Here is an 8596-nt window from a genome sequence, read left to right as displayed (position 1 = left end):
GGACGCTGTATTCCTTGGAGTAGATATTGAATCGCTACTCGGAGAGGCGGAGGTCTCGTCGCTCCAAACTATAGTACCGGTTTGAAAGCGCCATAACTTTTGATCCTACCGTTGGATCTCCCTCAAATATTTACAGGAGTTTCGGGACGCTGTTTTCCTTGGAGTAGATGTGGAATCGCTACTCGGAGAGGCGGAGGTCTCGTCGCTCCACACTAGAGTACTGGTTCGAAAGCGCCATAACTTTTGATCCTACCGTTGGATCTCCCTCAAACAATTACAGGAGTTTCGGGACGATGTTTTCCTTGCAGTTGATGTGGAATAGCTACTCGGAGAGGCGGAGGTCTCGTCGCTCCACACTAGAGTACCGGTTCGAAAGCGCCATAACTTTTGATCCTACCGTTGGATCTCCCTCAAACATTTACAGGAGTTTCGGGACGCTGTTTTCCTTGGAGTAGATGTGGAATCGCTAGTCGGAGAGGCGGAGGTCTCGTCGCTCCACACTAGAGTACCGGTTTCAAAGCGCCATAACTTTTGATCCTACCGTTGGATCTCCCTCAAACTTTTACAGGAGTTTCGGGACGCTGGTTTCCTTGTAGTTGATGTGGAATCGCTACTCGGAGAGGCGGAGGTCTCCTCGCTCCACGCTAGAGTACCGGTAAAAAAGGCCATAACTTTTGATCCTACCGTTGGATCTCCCTCAAACAATTACAGGAGTTTCGGGACGATGTTTTCCTTGGAGTAGATGTGTAATCGCTACTCGGAGAGGCGGAGATCTCGTCGCTCCACACTAGAGTACCGGTTTGAAAGCGCCATAACTTTTGATCCTACCGTTGGATCTCCCTCAAACATTTACAGGAGTTTCGGGACGCTTTTTCCTTGGAGTAGATGTGGAATCGCTACTCGGAGAGGCGGAGGTCTCGTCGCTCCACACTAGAGTACCGGTTCGAAAGCGCCATAACTTTTGATCCTACCGTTGGATCTCCCTCAAACATTTACAGGAGTTTCGGGATGCTGTTTTCTTTGGAGTAGATATTGGATCGCTACTCGGAGAGGCGGAGGTGTCGTCGCTCCAAACTACAGTACTGGTTCGAAAGCGTCATAACTTTTGATCCTACCGTTGGATCTCCCTCAAACATTTACAGGAGTTTGGGGACGCTGTTTTCCTTGGAGTAGATGTGGAATCGCTAGTCGGAGAGGCGGAGGTCTCGTCGCTCCACACTAGTGTACCGGTTTGAAAGCGCCATAACTTTTGATCCTACTGTTGGATCTCCCTCAAACTTTTACAGGAGTTTCGGGATGCTGTTTTCCTTGGAGTAGATGTGGAATCGCTACTCGGAGAGGCGGAGGTCTCGTTGCTCCACACAAGAGTACCGGTTTGCAAGCGCCATAACTTTTCATCCTACCGTTGGATCTCCCACAAACATTTACAGGAGTTTCAGGACGCTCTTTTCCTTGGAGTAGATGTGGAATCGCTAGTCGGAGAGGCGGAGGTCTCGTCGCTCCACACTAGAGTACCGGTTTGAAAGCGCCATAACTTTTGATCCTACCGTTGGATCTCCCTCAAACTTTTACAGGAGTTTCGGGACGCTGGTTTCCTTGTAGTTGATGTGGATTCGCTACTCGGAGAGGCGGAGGTCTCGTCGCTACACACTAGAGTACCGGTACAAAAAGGCCATAACTTTTGATCCTACCGTTGGATCTCCCTCAAACATTTACAGGAGTTTCGGGACGCTATTTTCCTTGTAGTTGATGTGGAATCGCTACTCGGAGAGGCGGAGGTCTCGTCGCTCCACACTAGAGTACCGGTTCGAAAGCGCCATAACTTTTGATCCTACCGTTGGATCTCTCTCAAACATTTACAGGAGTTTCGGGACGCTGTTTTCCTTGTAGTTGATGTGGAATCGCTTCTCGGAGAGGCGGAGGTCTCGTCGCTCCACACTAGAGTACCGGTTCGAAAGCGCCATAACTTTTGATCCTACCGTTGGATCTCCCTCAAACAATTACAGGAGTTTCGGGACGATGTTTTCCTTGTAGTTGATGTGGAATAGCTTCTCGGAGAGGCGGAGGTCTCGTCGCTCCACACTAGAGTACAGGTTTGAAAAGGCCATAACTTTTGATCCTACCGTTGGATCTCCCTCAAACAATTACAGGAGTTTCGGGACGCTGGTTTCCTTGTAGTTGATGTGGATTCGCTACTCGGAGAGGCGGAGGTCTCGTCGCTACACACTAGAGTACCGGTACAAAAAGGCCATAACTTTTGATCCTACCGTTGGATCTCCCTCAAACATTTACAGGAGTTTCGGGACGCTATTTTCCTTGTAGTTGATGTGGAATCGCTACTCGGAGAGGCGGAGGTCTCGTCGCTCCACACTAGAGTACCGGTTCGAAAGCGCCATAACTTTTGATCCTACCGTTGGATCTCTCTCAAACATTTACAGGAGTTTCGGGACGCTGTTTTCCTTGTAGTTGATGTGGAATCGCTTCTCGGAGAGGCGGAGGTCTCGTCGCTCCACACTAGAGTACCGGTTCGAAAGCGCCATAACTTTTGATCCTACCGTTGGATCTCCCTCAAACAATTACAGGAGTTTCGGGACGATGTTTTCCTTGTAGTTGATGTGGAATAGCTTCTCGGAGAGGCGGAGGTCTCGTCGCTCCACACTAGAGTACAGGTTTGAAAAGGCCATAACTTTTGATCCTACCGTTGGATCTCCCTCAAACAATTACAGGAGTTTCGGGACGATGTTTTCCTTGGAGTAGATGTGTAATCGCTACTCGGAGAGGCGGAGGTCTCGTCGCTCCACACTAGAGTACCGGTTCGAAAGCGCCATAACTTTTGATCCTACCGTTGGATCTCCCTCAAACATTTACAGGAGTTTCGGGACGCTGTTTTCCTTGAAATTGATGTGGAATCGCTTCTCGGAGAGGCGGAGGTCTCGTCGCTCCACACTAGAGTACCAGTTCGAAAGCGCCATAACTTTTGATCCTACCGTTGGATATCCCTCAAACAATTACAGGAGTTTCGGGACGATGTTTTCCTTGCAGTTGATGTGGAATAGCTACTCGAAGAGGCGGAGGTCTCGTCGCTCCACACTAGAGTACCGGTTCGAAAGCGCCAGAACTTTTGATCCTACCGTTGGATCTCCGTCAAACATTTACAGGAGTTTCGGGACGCTGTTTTCCTTGGAGTAGATGTGGAATCGCTAGTCGGAGAGGCGGAGGTCTCGTCGCTCCACACTAGAGTACCGGTTTGAAAGCGCCATAACTTTTGATCCTACCGTTGGATCTCCCTCAAACTTTTACAGGAGTTTCGGGACACTGGTTTCCTTGTAGTTGATGTGGAATCGCTACTCGGAGAGGCGGAGGTCTCATCGCTCCACGCTAGAGTACCGGTACAAAAAGGCCATAACTTTTGATCCTACCGTTGGATCTCTCTCAAACAATTACAAGAGTTTCGGGACGATGTTTTCCTTGGACTAGATCTGTAATCGCTACTCGGAGAGGCGGAGGTCTCGTCGCTCCACACTAGAGTACCGGTTTGAAAGCGCCATAACTTTTGATCCTACCGTTGGATCTCCCTCAAACATTTACAGGAGTTTCGGGACGCTGTTTTCCTTGAAATTGATGTGGAATCGCTTCTCGGAGAGGCGGAGGTCTCGTCGCTCCACACTAGAGTACCAGTTCGAAAGCGCCATAACTTTTGATCCTACCGTTGGATATCCCTCAAACAATTACAGGAGTTTCGGGACGATGTTTTCCTTGCAGTTGATGTGGAATAGCTACTCGAAGAGGCGGAGGTCTCGTCGCTCCACACTAGAGTACCGGTTCGAAAGCGCCAGAACTTTTGATCCTACCGTTGGATCTCCGTCAAACATTTACAGGAGTTTCGGGACGCTGTTTTCCTTGGAGTAGATGTGGAATCGCTAGTCGGAGAGGCGGAGGTCTCGTCGCTCCACACTAGAGTACCGGTTTGAAAGCGCCATAACTTTTGATCCTACCGTTGGATCTCCCTCAAACTTTTACAGGAGTTTCGGGACACTGGTTTCCTTGTAGTTGATGTGGAATCGCTACTCGGAGAGGCGGAGGTCTCATCGCTCCACGCTAGAGTACCGGTACAAAAAGGCCATAACTTTTGATCCTACCGTTGGATCTCTCTCAAACAATTACAAGAGTTTCGGGACGATGTTTTCCTTGGACTAGATCTGTAATCGCTACTCGGAGAGGCGGAGGTCTCGTCGCTCCACACTAGAGTACCGGTTTGAAAGCGCCATAACTTTTGATCCTACCGTTGGATCTCCCTCAAACTTTTACAGAAGTTTCGGGACGCTGTTTTCCTTGGAGTAGATGTGGAATCGCTACTCGGAGAGGCGGAGGTCTCGTTGCTCCACACAAGAGTACCGGTTCGCAAGCGCCATAACTTTTAATCCTACCGTTGGATCTCCCACAAACTTTTACAGGAGTTTCGGGACGCTGGTTTCCTTGTAGTTGATGTGGATTCGCTACTCGGAGAGGTGGAGGTCTCGTCGCTACACACTAGAGTACCGGTACAAAAAGGCCATAACTTTTGATCCTACCGTTGGATCTCCCTCAAACATTTACAGGAGTTTCGGGACGCTATTTTCCTTCTAGTTGATGTGGAATCGCTACTCGGAGAGGCGGAGGTCTCGTCGCTCCACACTAGAGTACCGGTTCGAAAGCGCCATAACTTTTGATCCTACCGTTGGATCTCTCTCAAACATTTACAGGAGTTTCGGGACGCTGTTTTCCTTGTAGTTGATGTGGAATCGCTTCTCGGAGAGGCGGAGGTCTCGTCGCTCCACACTAGAGTACCGGTTCGAAAGCGCCATAACTTTTGATCCTACCGTTGGATCTCCCTCAAACAATTACAGGAGTTTCGGGACGATGTTTTCCTTGCAGTTGATGTGGAATAGCTACTCGGAGAGGCGGAGGTCTCGTCGCTCCACACTAGAGTACAGGTTTGAAAAGGCCATAACTTTTGATCCTACCGTTGGATCTCCCTCAAACAATTACAGGAGTTTCGGGACGATGTTTTCCTTGGAGTAGATGTGTAATCGCTACTCGGAGAGGCGGAGGTCTCGTCGGTACACACTAGAGTACCGGTTCAAAAGTGCCATAACTTTTGATCCTACCGTTGGATCTCCCTCAAACATTTACAGGAGTTTCGGGATGCTATTTTCCTTGTAGTTGATGTGGAATCGCTACTCGGAGAGGCGGAGGTCTCGTCGCTACACACTAGATTACCGGTACAAAAAGGCCATAACTTTTGATCCTACCGTTGGATCTCCCTCAAATATTTACAGGAGTTTCGGGACGCTGTTTTCCTTGGAGTAGATGTGGAATCGCTACTCGGAGAGACGGAGGTCTCGTTGCTCCACACTAGAGTACTGGTTCGCAAGCGCCATAACTTTTAATCCTACCGTTGGATCTCCCACAAACATTTACAGGAGTTTCGGGACGCTATTTTCCTTGGAGTACATGTGGAATCGCTAGTCGGAGAGGCAGAGGTCTCGTCGCTCCACACTAGAGTACCGGTTTGAAAGCGCCATAACTTTTGATCCTACCGTTGGATCTCCCTCAAACTTTTACAGGAGTTTCGGGACGCTGATTTCCTTGGAGTAGATGTGGAATCGCTACTCGGAGAGTGGAGGTCTCGTCGCTCCACACTAGAGTACCGGTTTGAAAGCGCCATAACTTTTGATCCTACCGTTGGATATCCCTCAAACAATTACAGGAGTTTCGGGACGATGTTTTCCTTGCAGTTGATGTGGAATAGCTACTCGAAGAGGCGGAGGTCTCGTCGCTCCACACTAGAGTACCGGTTCGAAAGCGCCAGAACTTTTGATCCTACCGTTGGATCTCCGTCAAACATTTACAGGAGTTTCGGGACGCTGTTTTCCTTGGAGTAGATGTGGAATCGCTAGTCGGAGAGGCGGAGGTCTCGTCGCTCCACACTAGAGTACCGGTTCGAAAAGGCCAGAACTTTTGATCCTACCGTTGGATCTCCCTCAAACATTTACAGGAGTTTCGGGACGCTTTTTCCTTGGAGTAGATGTGGAATCGCTACTCGGAGAGGCGGAGGTCTCGTCGCTCCACACTAGAGTACCGGTTCGAAAGCGCCATAACTTTTGATCCTACCGTTGGATCTCCCTCAAACATTTACAGGAGTTTCGGGACGCTGATTTCCTTGGAGTAGATGTGGAATCGCTACTCGGAGAGTGGAGGTCTCGTCGCTCCACACTAGAGTACCGGTTTGAAAGCGCCATAACTTTTGATCCTACCGTTGGATCTCCCTTAAACTTTTACAGGAGTTTCGGGACGCTGGTTTCCTTGTAGTTGATGTGGATTCGCTACTCGGAGAGGCGGAGGTCTCGTCGCTACACACTAGAGTACCGGTACAAAAAGGCCATAACTTTTGATCCTACCGTTGGATCTCCCTCAAACATTTACAGGAGTTTCGGGACGCTATTTTCCTTGTAGTTGATGTGGAATCGCTACTCGGAGAGGCGGAGGTCTCGTCGGTACACACTAGAGTACCGGTACAAAAAGACCATAACTTTTGATCCTACCGTTGGATCTACCTCAAACATTTACAGGAGTTTCGGGACGCTGTTTTCCTTGTAGTTGATGTGGAATCATTACTTGGAGAGGCGGAGGTCTCGTCGCTCCACACTAGAGTACCGGTTCGAAAGCGGCATAACTTTTCATCCTACCGTTGGATCTCCCTCAAACATTTACAGGAGTTTCGGGACGATGTTTTCCTTGGAGTAGATGTGGAATCGTTACTTGGAGAGGCGGAGGTCTCGTCGCTCCACACTAGAGTACCGGTTCGAAAGCGCCATAACTTTTGATCCTACCGTTGGATCTCTCTCAAACATTTACAGGAGTTTCGGGACGCTGTTTTCCTTGTAGTTGATGTGGAATCGCTTCTCGGAGAGGCGGAGGTCTCGTCGCTCCACACTAGAGTACCGGTTCGAAAGCGCCATAACTTTTGATCATACCGTTGGATCTCCCTCAAACGTTTACAGGAGTTTCGGGACACTTATTTCCTTGGAGTAGATGTGGAATCGCTACTCGGAGAGGCGGAGGTCTCGTCGCTCCACACTAGAGTACCGGTTTGAAAGCGCCATAACTTTTGATCCTACCGTTGGATCTCCCTCAAACATTTACAGGAGTTTCGGGACGCTATTTTCCTTGTAGTTGATGTGGAATTGCTACTCGGAGAGGCGGAGGTCTCGTCGCTCCACACTAGAGTACCGGTTCGAAAGCGCCATAACTTTTGATCCTACCGTTGGATCTCTCTCAAACATTTACAGGAGTTTCGGGACGCTGTTTTCCTTGTAGTTGATGTGGAATCGCTTCTCGGAGAGGCGGAGGTCTCGTCGCTCCACACTAGAGTACCGGTTCGAAAGCGCCATAACTTTTGATCCTACCGTTGGATCTCCCTCAAACAATTACAGGAGTTTCGGGACGATGTTTTCCTTGTAGTTGATGTGGAATAGCTTCTCGGAGAGGCGGAGGCTCGTCGCTCCACACTAGAGTACAGGTTTGAAAAGGCCATAACTTTTGATCCTACCGTTGGATCTCCCTCAAACAATTACAGGAGTTTCGGGACGATGTTTTCCTTGGAGTAGATGTGTAATCGCTACTCGGAGAGGCGGAGGTCTCGTCGCTCCACACTAGAGTACCGGTTCGAAAGCGCCATAACTTTTGATCCTACCGTTGGATCTCCCTCAAACATTTACAGGAGTTTCGGGACGCTGTTTTCCTTGAAATTGATGTGGAATCGCTTCTCGGAGAGGCGGAGGTCTCGTCGCTCCACACTAGAGTACCAGTTCGAAAGCGCCATAACTTTTGATCCTACCGTTGGATATCCCTCAAACAATTACAGGAGTTTCGGGACGATGTTTTCCTTGCAGTTGATGTGGAATAGCTACTCGAAGAGGCGGAGGTCTCGTCGCTCCACACTAGAGTACCGGTTCGAAAGCGCCAGAACTTTTGATCCTACCGTTGGATCTCCGTCAAACATTTACAGGAGTTTCGGGACGCTGTTTTCCTTGGAGTAGATGTGGAATCGCTAGTCGGAGAGGCGGAGGTCTCGTCGCTCCACACTAGAGTACCGGTTTGAAAGCGCCATAACTTTTGATCCTACCGTTGGATCTCCCTCAAACTTTTACAGGAGTTTCGGGACACTGGTTTCCTTGTAGTTGATGTGGAATCGCTACTCGGAGAGGCGGAGGTCTCATCGCTCCACGCTAGAGTACCGGTACAAAAAGGCCATAACTTTTGATCCTACCGTTGGATCTCTCTCAAACAATTACAAGAGTTTCGGGACGATGTTTTCCTTGGACTAGATCTGTAATCGCTACTCGGAGAGGCGGAGGTCTCGTCGCTCCACACTAGAGTACCGGTTTGAAAGCGCCATAACTTTTGATCCTACCGTTGGATCTCCCTCAAACTTTTACAGAAGTTTCGGGACGCTGTTTTCCTTGGAGTAGATGTGGAATCGCTACTCGGAGAGGCGGAGGTCTCGTTGCTCCACACAAGAGTACCGGTTCGCAAGCGCCATAACTTTTAATCC

This window comes from Populus nigra, chromosome 15, assembly GCF_951802175.1.
Source record: "Populus nigra chromosome 15, ddPopNigr1.1, whole genome shotgun sequence".
NCBI classification, from domain to species: domain Eukaryota; kingdom Viridiplantae; phylum Streptophyta; class Magnoliopsida; order Malpighiales; family Salicaceae; genus Populus; species Populus nigra.
The sequence above is the reverse complement of the archived record's forward strand: the minus strand, read 5'-3'. Positions refer to the sequence as shown.